General features: G+C 47.3%; 1 protein-coding gene across 4 annotated transcripts in view; it reads left to right on the forward strand.

Moving 5' to 3' along the window:
• The window catches only part of OSBP2 (oxysterol binding protein 2), a 226,952-nt gene that overhangs the window by 72,682 nt on the left and 140,594 nt on the right, over positions 1-13,676 (forward strand). Inside the window, exon 1 of one of the 4 annotated variants that reach the window (XM_033233263.1) lies at positions 5,162-5,306. The exons of the other annotated variants lie outside the window; for them this stretch is intronic. The gene's annotated coding sequence lies outside the window, so the exon portion shown is untranslated. Of the gene's footprint in view, positions 1-5,161; positions 5,307-13,676 lie in introns of those variants that run through there. 4 annotated transcript variants of the gene reach the window in all.

Raw genomic sequence — 13,676 nt, forward strand, 5'->3', positions numbered from 1 at the left:
GCTTTGGGAGGCTGAGGCGGGTGGATCACTTGAGGCCAGGAGTTCGAGACCAGCCTGGCCAACATGGTGAAACCTCATCTCTACTAAAAATACAAAAATTAGCCAGGTGTGGTGGTGCACACCTGTAATCCCAGCTACTTGGGAGGTTGAGGCAGGAGAATCACTTGAACCTGGGAGGTGGAGCTTGCAGTAAGCTGAGATTGCACCATTGCACTCCAGAACGAGACTCTCTCAAATACAAAAATAGTACTGCAAAGGCTTTGAAAATGGAACAAACAGTGAAGCCACCACCCAGAGAAGGCTGGTCCCTACATGTGACCTTAACCCAACTTATTTGATAGACTGCTAAAGTGAAAATATCAAATTACCAACATCAGGAACGAAATAAACAATTAATAGCACAAACAAACATAAAAGGACAATACTACAAAAACATAAAATAGATTAAAAACATACATAAAAGGAACGCTACAGACAACTCTGCTGACAAATTTGACAACTGGGATGAAATGAACCAGTTCCTCAAAAATCAAATTCTAACATTTGCCCAAGATCAAATCCATAAACTGAATAATCCTGTAACTATTAAAGAAGTTGCATTCATAGTTTAAAACACTTCAAAAAAGAAGTCTTCAGGCCTATATGATTTCACAGGTAAATTTTACCAAATATTTGAAAAAAGAATAACACTATTTCCACACAATGTCTTCCAGAAAACAGAAGAGGAGTGAGTAATTTCTTTTCTTTTTTTCTTTTTCTTTCTTTTCTTTTTTTTTTGAGACAGAGTCTCGCTTTGTCGCCCAGGCTGGAGTGTGCAGTGGTGCAGTCTTGGCTCACTGCAACCTCTGCCTCCTGTGTTCAATCTAGTCTCCTCCTTCAGCCTCCTAAGTAGCTGGGATTACAGGCGTGTGCCACCATGCCCGGCTAATTTTTTTGTGTTTTTAGGAGAGACAGGGTTTCACCATGTTGGCCAGGGTCATCTTGAACTACCGACCTCAGGTGATCCGCCTGTGTCGGCCTCCCAAAGTGCTGGGATTACAGGCATGAGCCACAGCGCCCAGCTTTTGTTTGTTTGTTTGTTTTTTGAGACAGAGTCTTGCGCTATTGCCCAGGCTGGTCTTGAACTTCTGACCTCAAGTGATCTGCTCGCCTCAGCCTCCCAAAGTGCTAGGATTACAGGAGTGAGCCACTGTGCCCGGCCAGGAGTGAGTAATTTCTAACCCATTTATAAGGACAGCATACCCTGATACCAAACTGAACAAAGATAGTACAAGAAAAGAAAACTTCAGACCAATATTTCTCATGAGCATAGATGAAAACATCTTCAACAAAATATTAACAATTTCAAACCGCAATAAAATAGAATAGTGATCCATGACCAAGTGGATTTCATGCTAGGAGTGCAAGACAGGTGCAAGATAGGTTCCATATTTGAAAATCAATATATGGGGCTGGGGACAGTGGCTCACACCTGTAATCCCAGCACTCTGGGAGGCCAATGCAGGCAGATCAGTTGAGGTCAGAAGTTCAAGAGCAGCTTGGCCAACATGGTGAAACCGTGTCTCTACTGAAAATACAAAAATTAGCAAGGCATGGTGGTGCACCCTTGTAGTCTCAGCTACTTAGGAGGCTGAGTCAGGAGAATCACTTGAACCCTGGTGGGGGTGGAGGTTGCAGTGAGTGGAGATCACACCACTGCACTCCAGCCTGGGCAACAGAGCAAGACTCTGTCTCAAAAAAAGAAAAAAAAAGGAAAAAGAAAAAAAAAATCAATATAAATGGAATCACAATATTAACAATCTAAGAAAAACTACATTATAATATCAATTGATACAGAAAAAGGCATTTGACAAAATTTAACATCATTCATGGTAAAAACTCTCAGCAAACTGGGAAATTCCTCCACCTGATTAAGGGCATCTTCAAGAAACTGACATCATATGTAGTGATAGGACACTGAATGCTTTACTTTCCCCCTAGGATCAGTAAAGTCAAGGATGTGCATGCTCACCACTCATATTCATCCTTATACTGGAAGTCCTAGCCAGTATTATAATGCAAGAAAAAAGAAGTCAAAGGCACACAGATTGGGAAGAAAGAAACAGAGCTATCCCTATTTGCAAGTGACATGATGGCTGTGTAGAAAAATCCCAAGAAGGCCAGGTGCAGTGGCTCATGCCTGCAATCCCAGCACTTTGGGAGGCTGAAGTGGGAGATCACGAGGTCAGGAGATTGAGATCATTCTGGCTAACACAGTGAAACCCTGTCTCTACTGAAAATACAAAAAAATTAGCCGGGCGTGGTGGCGGACACCTGTAGTCCCAGCTACTCAGGAGGCTGAGGCGGGAGAATGGCGTAAACCCGGGAGGCGGAGCTTGCAGTGAGCCGAGATCATGCCACTGCACTCCAGCTGGGGCGAAAGAGCGAGACTCCGTCTCAAAAAAAAAAAATCCCAAGAAATCTACAAAAATATTTTTAGAGTAAGTGAGTTTAACAAGGTCACAGGATACAAGGTCAGTATGTAAAGGCCAATCATATTTCTGTGTACTAACAATGAACAATTGGTAACAAAAGATTTTTAAAAATCACTTACAATGACCCCATGAAATACTTAGATATACACAAAACAAATATAGTATCTATAGGTAAATAGTGTTAAATACTGATGAAATAGAAGACCAAAATGAATGGAGAGACATACAATGCTCATGGATCAGAAGATTCAAGAGAATAAAGACATCAGTTCTCCCTTGACTGGTCAGTAGCTTGAATGCAAGTCCAGTAAAAATCCCAGCAGGACATTTTCTCAGCACAGATAAGCTTATTATAAATTTATGTGGAAAGATAAAGAAATTAGAATAGCTAAAGCAACTTTGAAAAAGAATAAAGTTGGAGTAATTACCCAATTTTAAGACTTACCACAAAGAAACAAGACAGTGTGATGCTGGCAAACACTATATAGATTAATGAGATAGACATATACATTAATGGAATAGAATAGAGAGTCCAGAAATGGGCCCACACAAATATGGTCAGATGGCTTTTGACAGTGGTGCAGAAACATTTTAATTGAGAAAGGATAGTCTTTTCAACAAGTAGTGTTGGAACAATTGGACATCCATATGCAATAAAATGAATCTTGATTTATACTTCTTATTTATATACAATTTAACTCAAAATGTAAACCATACAACTATAATACTTTTACCGGTAATCCCAGCAGTTTGGGAGGCCGAGGCAGGTGGATCGTTTGAGACCAGCCTGGGCGATATGGCAAAACCCCATCTCTACCCAAAATACAAAAATGAGCCAGGCATACTGGTGTACAACTACAGTCCCAGCTACTTGGGAGGCTGAGTCAGGAGAGAATCATTTGAACCTGGGAAGCAGAGGTTGCAGTGAGCCGAGATTACACTACTGCACTCCAGCCTGGGTGACAGAGTGAGACTCCATCTCAAAAAAATAAAAATAAAATGCAATTTTGATTTATGTCACTTCTCTGGCTCGTCTTGCCCTCTAGACCCTTCCAGCTTCTGCTGTCGTCACTGGCACACCATCTTGCTGCCAGCCAGCATGAATGCTATACCTCTTGTTGGCAAAGTCTGTTCCCAAGTGTCCAGTCCCTTCCCACACCCTATTTTCCTTAAATCTGTTTACCCTCCAGGAAGAGACCATTCAGGAAAGCCTTCCCTGAGCCAGCCTCCTGCCTGGGCCAGATGTTGGCTCCCAGGTGTTTGCTCCTCAGCTCCGCCCCTTGAACATGGTGGCATAGCAGTTAGTCTGAGCATGGGCTTCCTAGAGCCTCAGAGTCCCTGCTTGTCAGTCCCCTAGAAGCTTCAATTCTGTGCTTCCCAGAATCCCTTCAATCAAAGATTTCTAAGTCAGTGGGAGCAGAGATGCTGAAGCCTGCTTGGATTCAAATCATGGCTCCCACACTTATCCATTATGTGATCTTGGACAAGTTGCTTGCTGTCTTTTGCCTCATTTCTCTCCTTTGTAAAATGGATTCATGATAGAACCAACTCTTAGAGGTACTATTAGCTTAGATAATGTGTGAAGAGATCTTGGCACACGGCTTGGCAAATGCTCGACTAAAGTAAGCTGCAGTTATTGATAGTCGCTTTCGCAGCTTTAAAGTAGTACAGGTTCCCAAGTCCCCTGCCCTACTGAAACAGAATGAGAATGACTTTTGGGGGCAGGGAGTACTTGTATTTTTCTTCAAAAGCTCCTTGAGTGGGATTGGCAGATTCAACAAATAAAAACACAGGTTGGAAGGGCGCAGTGGCTTACACCTGTAATCCCAGCCCTTTGGGAGGCCGAGGCAGACAGATCACTTGAAGTCAGGAGTTCAAGACCAGCCTGGTCAACATGGTGAAACCTGTTTCTACTAAAAATACAAAAATTAGCCGGGCATGATGGGGCATGCCTCTAATCCCAGCTACTTGGGAGGCTGAGGCAGAAGAATAGCTTGAACCCAGGAGGCGGAGGTTGCGGTGAGCTGAGATTGAGCCACTACTCTCCAGCCTGGGCAACAGAGTGGCCAAAAAGAAAAAAAACACCCCACAGGTCACTCAGGTTAATTTGAGCTTCAAATACAAAACGAATAGTGTTTTAGGATAAGGATGTCTCATGCAATATTTGGGTAGTGTTTATACTACAATTTATTCATTGTGTATCTGAAATTCAAATGTAACTGGGCATCCTGCATTTTATCTACGAGTATTTAACCCTATCCTGGGAGACCTCAACACCCAGCCCACTCTGGGTCTGTGCTCCTAACTCCCTGGTCCAAAGGCAAACCTCCAAGTCAGAAAAGAGAGAGTATCCTTTTACTCAACACAGGGGGGCGCTAGAAGATTTCTTGTTCGCTTTCTTTTCTGTAACTCAATGTCTAGGGAAGCACCAGCAGGTTGGCTGGCTTGCAACAAATCTCTCCTTACCTGTGAGTCATTTTCCGATGTTCAGGTCTGTAAGAAGCTGATACAGAGTTGGCCACCTCCCTCTTGGGCCTTCCCTTCTGGGGGGCTAGCCTAGCGCCTCAGGGGCTCCTCTGTTCTTGCTTCTCCCCTAGGCTCACCTGCCTTCCATTGATGTCATAACTCTATTCTGATATCACAGCCCAGCACTTGGAATTATCCCAGGCAGCCCAGGTTCTGCCCTTAGAGCAACTAAGGCAAGCAGTTGAGTGGGGCGAGGGGGTTGGGGGTGAGGAGGGAGCTGGGTGGCTGGTGGCCCTAGAGGCTAACCCTAAAGAATACCTGGACAGCCTGCGATCCTATTGCTCCAAAATGAAAATCCTCTAAAAGGTAGGACTTCGAAGACTTTCCTCCTGTTCCTGTTGGCTGTGATCCCACTGAGGTGGAAATAAATTCCCCGGGAGTATGGCGTTGTTGTGGCTCTGTAAACAGCTCTCAGGAAACCTGCTGCCTGTGTGCCCGGGAATGTAAGTGGGTTTGGTCCACTCAACAGTCCTCTCTTCCCAGTTGAAGGAATGGCTGCCCGAAAAACAGTGTTTCTTACTTGTTGTGGGAGTCATTCCTTAGTGCTTGGAGAAGGCCTGCAGATACTGATCCAGCTTGTTCTGTGGCCTCTGTCCTCGCTCCCTAAGAAACTGGGTGGGAACAGGGTTATGCTGTCCTCAGAACAAAGGGGAAATATAGGTGCATTCAAGCTATTGACCCTCAGACCCCTCAGTCCCGAGGAGGAGAGAAGCCCCATCCTCCCAACCGGTCGGATGGCATAAAGAGTTCTCTTATGAACTCACTGAGTAAAAATTTGACTGGTATGGATTAAACAACAATAAAAGAAAACCCTGAATAACTTCTCTCTTGCTTTGATGGACATGAAGTCTTCCTGGGGGAGCATGTTAAAACTGCTAATTCCTAGGGCAGGACCACTGAGATTCAGATCCGATGGTCATATGGCACCCAGGAACCCCCATTTTAATTTTTATTTGTTTTAATTTAATTTTTTTTTTTTTTTTATAGAGACAGGGCCTCATCATGTTGCCCATGCTGGTCTCAAACTGCTGGGCTCAGGCAGTTTTCCTGCCTCGGCCTCCCAAATTGCTGGGATTACAGGTATGAGATACCTGGCCCTCCCCCATTTTTATTTTTTATTTTTATTTATTTATTTTTGAGATGGGGTCTTGCTCGGTTGCCCAGGCTGGAGTGCAGTGGTATGATCTCAGCTTACTGCAACCTCCACCTCCTGGGTTCAGACAATTCTCCTGCCTCAGCCTCCCGAGTAACTGGGATGACAGGCATGTGCCACCATGCCTGGTTAATTTTTGTATTTTTGGTAGAGATGGGGTTTCACCATGTTGTCCAGTCTGGTCTTGAACTCCTGACCTCAAGTGATCTGCCCACTTCAGCCTCCCAAACTGCTGGAATTACAGGCATGAGCAACCGCTTCCGGCCTTCCCCCATTTTTATAATAAACATTCCACACAGGGCTCCTGCCAGCCCTCCAAGCTTCTCACTTTGAGAAGCACAGTCTGCTCTGTCAGACTCCCTGGATTGCTTATTGCTGCTAGCTCTCTTCCCCCATCTCCAAATTCCATGTTTTTCTTAGAGGGGGGTATAATTCAGCTTTACTCCATATATTTATTTAATGTGCTGAATCCAGGAAGACAAAAGTGATGATGTAGGGCCCTGTTGTTCATCAGGTGCATTGTATCTGAGTTTTTGGCCCCTGCCTTCTAGGCCTAGGTGCAGTCCCTCTCTCTACCTAAGAAAACCGCTTGTGTCTGTATCGGGAGTGCTATACCCTTTCTTCATCAGAGACTTTCTCTTCATGGTTCTCACCCGAACTGAGAAAATGGAATATAAGCGTGAATTATTGGTCATTAAAACTGATAGTGGAGCCAGGCATGGCAGCTCATGCCCATAATCCCAGCATTTTGGGAGGCTGTAGAGGGAGGATCGCTTGAGGCTGTAGTGGGAGGATCGCTTGAGGCCAGGAGTACAGAGCAGCCTGGGCAACATAGCAAGACCCCATCTTTCAAAAAAAAAAAAATAGCTGGGTGTGGTGGCATGCACCTGTAGTCCTGCCTACTCGAGAGACTGAGGTGGGGGGATCGCTTGAGCCCAGGAGGTCAGGGCTACAGTGAGCTATGATCATGCCTGGGTGACAGAGCAAGACCCTTTCTCTAAAATCAAAAACAAAAAACTGGTAGTGGTGGAGGGCGTGGCTCATGGAAGGGATTGGTTTCTGTTTCTCTGATGGCCCTGGAATGAACATTGAATGGCACCTGGCAGGGCAGCCATGGCTCCTTGATTGCTCAGCAGCTCAAGGTGCAAATTCCTTCCTCACCGGCTGCAAATTTGGGCTTTCCCAACAAAGCCACACAGCGTTTTGAACAAATAAACATATCTAGGTTAGTTCATAGGGTTTTTAGTTACCATCTTGCTTGTGTGCTCTTGAAGTTTCGAGCTCTTTGTATTTGACAGCGTTCAGGAATTCAGGCCTGGAGCCCGTGTAGTTGCCAGGGCTTCCCTCCACGCTCTTGGTCCGGTGGAAAGCAGGATGTGTCTTGGCCCTTGGGTCTTGGTCTTCGGGTTGCAGAATGAAGGGGCTGACCTCACCTAAACCCTCCAGAAAGCAGATGGTCAGACTCTCTTCCCTTCAAACTCTTCTCTGCCCTGACTCACACCTGGGCCATTTCATCCAGTGAGACTGAGGGAGGAGCAAGGGAGTCCATGTTTCCCCTCCGTGATGCCGGGTCAGGAAGCTAGACACAGTCTCCTTCGCATGGCGAGGAAGGGGAGTACCTGACTGCCCATCTTGGTTTTGGGAGAGAGAAAAACCAGTGCCCAGTCTGGGAAATGAGGGTTTGGGGGATTGTAATAAAATAGAGGACAGGACTCTGCAGGTCAGGGACAGAGGTGCATCCCGAGGGCTCATTGCAGTCAGGGCCAAGTGGCTCACTGTTTGCAGCTTTAGCAGCACCTTGGATATAGTTGCTGCTCCGTAAATGTGTTGATTGACAGAGGCGCAGGTAAAAACCTCAGAACAGTTGGGCTTAAGGATGCTACAAAAAAACTCTGGGCTGGGATTTAATTTTTTTTTTTTTTTAACTGTTGTTGTTATCAGCCTGGCTAACACAGTGAAACCGCATCTCTACTAAAAATACAAAACAAAACAAAACATAACAAAACAAAAATTTAGCTGGTCATTGTGGCATGTGCCTGTAATCCCAAGCACTCTGGAGGCTGAGCCAGGAGAATTGCTTGCACCTGGGAGGCAAAGGTTTCAGTGAGCAAAGGTCACGCCACTGCACTGCAGCCTGGGTGACAGCGAGATTTTCTCTCAAAAAAAAAAAAAAAATTGTCGTTCTTATACAAAATAAACAGAAGTGAACAGAAGACTCTCAGGAATCGTCACATACCTGTCACCCAGATGCCACACAGCTACCAGCTCATGGCCAGCCTTGTCTCTATGCCTCCATCCTCTTCCTCTATCTAAATCATTTTGAAGCCCATTGCAGAGGTCATAGCATCCCATTTGTTAACATGTCTGGATGTATCTTTAAAAGATCAGAATTCCGTTTTTTTTTTTTTCTTCAACATAACCGAAGTGCTATGATCATATCTAACAAATTAACAGTGGGTTGGAATAAAGTTTATTTAAAGGAGGCAGTCGGTCCTCTCCCTGTCTTAAAGAGTTTGCAGGAAGTAGAAAAGGGAATGCAGAGGGCTGAGACAGGGGTCGCACGTGTGCTTCCAGAAGCCAAGCTGGGCTCTATTCAGTTCAGAGAAACCAAAAAGAGGTTAACAGCTCTCAGATGGGAGAGGACCCGGCCCTTCTCAAGGAAGGAGGGCTGGGGCATTGGCAGGATGTGGTCTTCTGACCCTTGGCCTCATCAGGGGTCCTGCGGGGTAAAGGGTGAGGGGTGTGGGTTGGGGAGTTGCTAATGGGAGCACAGTCAGTTCCCAGGTATCCACATTTGGAGGAGGAAGAGCCACCAGAAAGTAACAGGAAAATGGTGGTCTTGTTCTTTAGGAGGTGTGAACAATTTGGATTTGGAAGTGACCCTATGACCCGTACAGATGGCTGTGGCTTACCCCTGAGAGACCTGTATAAATCAGTGCTAACTCAAAGAGGCCCAGGGTAAATGGGTCACCTGTGAGTTTCAATGCATGTGCAGAGCTCAAAGGAGATTGATGTTCAGTTCTCAGAGAAACTGAGTTGGATTTTCACACTGGGGGTGACAGCATTTGTTCTGAGCCCCTCCGCATGGGGCTTTAGCCTGCCACCCAAGCCCAGGAGCCAGCCCAGAAGTGGCCATCTTATTTCAGTAGAAAAGTAGGCGTTATGGGATACGCCTCTGGGGGTGGGAGTTCTTCTTATGAAGAGGTCAGATCATAAGAAAAGTGGTTGTCTATAGTTTAAAACATTCTTGCAGCGGGGCGTGGTGGCTTATACCTATAATCCTAGCACTTTGGGAGGCGGAGGCAGGAGGATCACCTGAGCTCAGGAGTTCAAGACCAGCCTGACCAACACGGTGAAACCCCATCTCTACTAAAAATACAAAAGTTAGCTGGGCGTGGTGGCATATTGCCTGTAGTCCCAGCTACTTGGGAGGCTGAGGCAAGAGAATTGCTTGAACCAAGAGGCAGAGGTTGCAGTGAGTCAAGATCGCACCATTGCACTCCAGCCTGGGGGACAAGAGCAAGAAACTCCATCTCAAAAAAAAAAAAAAAAAAAAAAGCATTGTTGCCATTAAGGTAATTTAAGCATCATTTTCCTGCCAGGGCAATTACCTGATTACTAATTGTTTCCTTTGTAACTAGAAGGCATAATAGCACTTACCTTTGTAATTATCAGGTTGGAGAAGTTTATTCTTTGTTGCCATTTAGGTGTTAACCTTCACGTGGATCTGTAGCATGAGCACCGAACTCTGATGCAGGCAAGGCTGTCAACTCAGGATGTCACTAATTCCAGAGGCGGAGGGCCCCGGGGTCCAGACCGGATGCCTGACCTAAACCTGAGGCTGGCAGGACTGTGACATGTCCCTGGATACCCCCTGCATTTCACTTTGCCAGTTTGAGCTTTGACTGGAGATGGTCATGGAAAGGTTGAGACTGAGTATTCTGGGCTACAGAACTGGAAGGCTGGGCTCTGAGGTGGCCCCTCGGTCAGTTTGCTGAATCACAGTACCATGTCTGGTGGTATGAACAAGAATGGCTTAGTAAAAGGGACACAACATTTGGGATCCTGGCATTGCTCTTGAGTCACTGTGTGACTTTGGACGAGGCCCTCTACCTCTCTAGGTTATTCTTTGCCCATCACAGGGACACATAATGTCTGCATCATGAGATGGTTGTGAGAGTAAATAACAACAATAATATTTTTTAAATTAGGCTGGGCACAGTGGCTCATGCCTGTATTGCTAGCACTTTGGGAGGCTAAGGCAGGCAGATCACCAGATGTCAGGAGTTAGAGACCAGCCTAGCCAACATGGCAAAACCCGGTCTCTACTAAAAATACAAAAATTAGCTGGGTGTGGTGGCACGCACCTGTAGTTCCAGCTACTCAGGAGGCTGAGGCAGAAGAATCACTTGAACCCAGGAGGCAGAGGTTGCGTGAGCAGGGATTGCACCACTGCACTACAGCCTGGGAAACAGATTGAGACTCCATCTCAAAAACAAAAAAAAGTTAAATTAAATTAAATAATACAAAACAAGTCTAGGTGAGAGGGAACCATGTGGAACAGCCTCCAAATGCCAGTCATCATCACTACCATTCCAGTCTCTTCAGCTCAGGTCCTTAGTTGACAACAGATCTGTGTGTGATGGTCTCATGCATGTGGAATGTCTTCTACCCACACTGGATACACCTGCATAGACAGTGATACAGTTCGGTTGTGTCTCACCCAAATCTCACCTTGAGTTGTAATTATCACCATGTGTCGAGGGTGGGGCCAGGTGGAGATAATTGAATCATGAGGCGGTTTCTCCCATACTGTTCTCGTGGTAGTGAGTAAGTCTCACAAGATCTGATGGTTTATACAGGGGAGTTCCTCTGCACATGCTCTCTCGCCTGCCGCCATGTAAGATGTGAATTTGTTCCTCATTCACCTTCCACCATGATTTTTTTTTTTTGACATGGAGTCTCACTCTGTTGCCCAGGCTGGAGTGCAGTGGTTCAATCTCAGCTCACTGCAACCTCCTCCTCCCAGGTTCAAGCAATTCTCAGGCCTCAGCCTCGTGAGTAGCTGGGATTACAGGCGTGTGCCACCATGCCCAGCTAATTTTTGTATTTTTTAGTAGAGACAGGGTTTCACCATATTGGCCAGGCTGATGAACTCCTGACCTCAACTGATCAGCCCGTCTCGGCCTCCCAAACTTCTGGGATTACTGGCTTGAGCCACCGGGCTGGCTGCCTTCTGCCATGATTGTGAGGCCTCCCCAGCCATATGGAACTGTGAGTCCATTAAACCTCTTGCCTTTATAAATTACCCAGTCTCAGGTATGTCCTTATTAGCAGCACGAGAACAGACTAATATAGATAGGGATCTGTTTTACTAATTAGTTTTTAAAAAATTATTTTTTCATGGTTTTCTATCCAGGGTCAATTGGTAGCAAGGAACAAAACCCCGCTGAGACTGGCTGAAGCACAAGTGGGGCCTGTGCTCAGGGTGCAGGAAGTGGAGCATCCATGGGGAGAGGTGTGTCCGCAGCTGCTCTCTCTGACACCCCCATTTCTGGTTCTCTCCCGGTGTCCCCTCTGTGTCCTTTCCCTCTGTAGCCTGGCTTCTTCGTTCCTCCGTAATTTCGTTTTGTAGGTGGTCCTGGCCTGGCCTGGCTCGGCTCTTGCCTGGCCTTGTGGCTGCCATCTCTGGCTCCATCTTCAAATTCTTGGGTGAGAGGCTCTGGCACAGCTCAGAGCAGGCTCCCTGCCCTGGCCCGATCCAGCATGGTCAAAGCAGGGCAAGGTCATGCCTGAGGGGCTCCATGTCCACTGAGTCATTTGGGCTCCATGTCCACTGAGGCTGCCCCCTCACCTGTGTCCAGCCCAGGCCAAGGAACCATGGTGGGCTCAGACCCTCCTCTGGAGGGAGGCCAGGCTGACAGGTAGGCATGACAACCACAGATTGTGGAAGAGAAACCTTGGAAGACAAGGCAAGTTGCTGAAGGCACAGGCAGGAATCATGGAAGCTTCCAGAGGCTCCGGAGGGGCAACCTGGGGTGCTGGGGAGGGCCTGATGAGCACAGGAAGGGCTGAGTCCAGTGGAGGCTGGCTCTTGGCAGCACAGTGGTGGCCCCTGTCCATGTATGGCACACCTGAATGCAGTGGCACCAGCAGCCCAAGGCTTCCATGTGATTCCAGAGCCTTGGGCTGGCTGGTGTGAGCTACTGTATTCCTCTGTCCGGGCCACTGCCAGTGGGGGTGCCAATAGGTGAGATCCAGACTGGCTTCCTCTGTCAGCCTAGGTTGCTTCCCTTGTTCTGTGGCCAGTGGTCTCTGGTGAAGGATATCTGTATCCTTCTGTATCATGCAGATGATTTGAAAACTGTTGGTCCAGAGCTTCCACCTGAATCGGGATTGACTGTAGAAACTGAGGCTGAGCTTGAAGGTGGGAAGGACTTGCGTGTGGGCTCAGGCTATGGCAAGAGGCAGGACCTGGCTGTTTCATGATCTCCCTGCTCTCCATGACTTGGAGCCAGTTCTCCTTCCATGGAAAGGACAGAGGCTGTGCTCATCCACAGGCCTCAATGCCTAGACACAGAAGGAACATTCTCTCCAGCCTCCAGATGTTTGGTGTGCACAGTGCCACACCAGTAGCCTGCCTTAGTCCAGGTGAGAGCAGAGAAGGGTACAGTGGCCATGAGGCAGCTGCAAGCCAGAGAATCAGGCCAGAGACAAGCCCCTGGGGCAGGCTGTGCTCTGACCTTGCAGGCTGGAGTTGACAGTTCACTGCGGCCTCAGGCACTGCCCTCTGGAGAGCCTGGGATGGATCCTGCAAGTTGCGACTCCGGTGGGTGAGCTCTGGTTTTAGTGACTGAGTGGTGGATTTTCCTCCCCTCACAGCAGCCACCTTACATTTTTCTTTGGAAGACAGTCAGAAACACTTGACTGCTCAGAAATGAGATAGCCTCTCCTGAGGAACAAGGGTTTTCATTTGAATTAGGCTCTTCAGTCTTGGTACCGTGCCCGCTGTGGAAGACCTGCAACCACAAATGAGCCCATCTTTCCTTGTCTCTGTTAAGCACCAGAAGCGGGGAGGCCAGGCTGGCCCATGGGGTGGATGTCTTGTCATGAGTGAGGCAGCTCTGTGTTATAGAGAACTGTGCAGAGATGTCTTGTGAGCTCAGCCAAAAGTGTCACCTTCAGGGCCTGGCCACAGGAGCCCTCAAGTCCTACCTGTCCTAGGAGCAGCAGCCCTGCTGGCTCTGGGCGAGCCTCGGACTGGTTAGGCCTGGCTTTGAGGCCACTCTGAGGTCTGGGTTTCCCTCTTCTCAGCTGAGTGATGTCCTCTGTGGCCTCTGCCTCTCTTGGCCTCAGCTTCTCGGCTGTTAGCTGGCATGAGCCCCAGGTACTATGAGGTGTCACACACCACACGGGGGACGGCTGCTGTTTTAAATGCATTTTTTTGGTCTGTTTGTTTTGAGATGGAGTCTTGCTCTGTTGCCCAGGCTGGAGTGCAGTGACGTGGTCTTGGCTCACTGCAA

Source organism: Trachypithecus francoisi, unplaced genomic scaffold (assembly GCF_009764315.1).
Source record: "Trachypithecus francoisi isolate TF-2019V2 unplaced genomic scaffold, Tfra_2.0 Lachesis_group14, whole genome shotgun sequence".
NCBI classification, from domain to species: Eukaryota; Metazoa; Chordata; class Mammalia; order Primates; family Cercopithecidae; genus Trachypithecus; species Trachypithecus francoisi.